Raw genomic sequence first — 1,834 nt, forward strand, 5'->3', positions numbered from 1 at the left:
ACTGATAATTTGATTGCATAATCTCTGGCCAGCTATATTGAAATGGTTTTCATTAGAGAAAGGAAAAGAATGAGTTTTTGGCCAAGGGACCACCAGGCTTTGAGGTTAATTTAACAAATGTATTGTTCTGATCTACTTTAGAGATTTTAATGGGGCAAAAGCTAAACTGGTGCAACATTAGATGCTTTCCCATAAAAAAGTACAAGGATGCTAGTATTGGACTAGAGATCTTAGGCAATGAAATTCAATAAGAAAAAATAAATGAGTTATACTAGAAAAGAAGAAACAAAACTATCATTACTTGTAGACGATCTGATTACAGTTTAAGAAATTGTAGAAAACTATCTTTTAAAAATAACTATTGGGGGACTTCCCTGGTGGTCCAGTGGATAAGACTCTGCGCTTCCAAGGCAGGGGGCACAGGTTCGATCCCTGGGGAACTGGGATTCCACATGCTTTGCGGCGCGGCCAAAAAAACAAAAAACAAACAAAAACTATTGGCAATTCCCTGGCGGTCCAGTGGTTAGGGCTCCAAGCTCTCACTGCCGAGGACCCAGGTTCGAACCCTGGTCCAGGAACTAGAATTCCACAAGCTGCACGGTGTGGCCCCGGAAAAACCTATTAGAACTATCTTGAGTGGGGTGTTGTTTCACAAGTGTATACATATATCAAAACTCATTGAATGATGTATTTAATATATGAACGTTTAACTATATGTAGATTTTCTCTCATTTAAAAATCATTAGAACTAGTAAGAGAGATCATGAGATGACTGGATTAAAAATTAACATGAAATAAGTCAATAGCTTTGAAAAAATTCTCTTCACAGCAGCAATCACACCTGTAAAACATCCTGAGATAACCATAACAAGAAGCATGTAAGATCTACATGAAGAAACATATGAAACTTTATTAAAGGGCAAAAAGAAGGCCTGAATAAATGAGTTCTACTATGTTCATATAGGAGAGATTCAATGTTAAAAAAAAAAAAGTAAATTCTCTCCAAATTAATCTGTATATTTAATACAATCCCAATTAGAATCCCAAAGTTTTCCTCTCTCACAGATATTAAAAGTGCATGTTGGGTTTCCCTAGTGGCACAGTGGTTAAGAATCCTCCTGCCAATGCAGGAGACACGGGTTTCCTGGTCCGGGAAGATCCCACATGCCGCGGAGCAACTAAGCCCGTGAGCCACAGCTACTGAGCCTGTGCTCTAGAGCCCGTGAGCCACAACTACTGAGCCTGCGAGCCACAACTACTGAAGCCCGCGTGCCTAGAGCCCACGCTCTGCAACAAGAGAAGCCACCGCACTGAGAAGCCCGTGCACCGCAACGAAGAGTAGCCCCCGCTCGCCACAACTAGAGAAAAGCCCGCGCCCAGCAACGAAGACCCAATGCAGCCAAAAATGAATGAATAAATAAATAAATTTTTTTAAACGTGCATGTTACTTTCCTCTTCTTTTCCAAATTTGGGCATCCTTGCTCAATAGTTCTTTCAGAGAAATTGCAAAGTCAGCCATCCATTCTCCAAGCCTTGAATGTGGTACATTTTTCTGATTCACACCAAGATGCCACATAGACAAGGAAAGGCCTTGTAAATGTGTGGTAGGAGAAGGTAGCCTTAAGCAAGAGAGAAAAGACAAAAACCACAAGGGAAGGATTAATGGATGTGACTACATCAAAGTTTTAGATTTCTATTCAATAAAAGACTGCATAGACAAGGTTAAAATGCAAATAGTGTTTGAGAAGTTCAGGAAAAAAAAACAGTAATAAATTGTACCTAAATATTTGTGGTTCTTTAAATCTTGCTGTAAATTATATTATCTTTAAAATAG

Source organism: Eschrichtius robustus, chromosome 13, assembly GCF_028021215.1.
Source record: "Eschrichtius robustus isolate mEscRob2 chromosome 13, mEscRob2.pri, whole genome shotgun sequence".
Lineage (NCBI taxonomy): Eukaryota > Metazoa > Chordata > Mammalia > Artiodactyla > Eschrichtiidae > Eschrichtius > Eschrichtius robustus.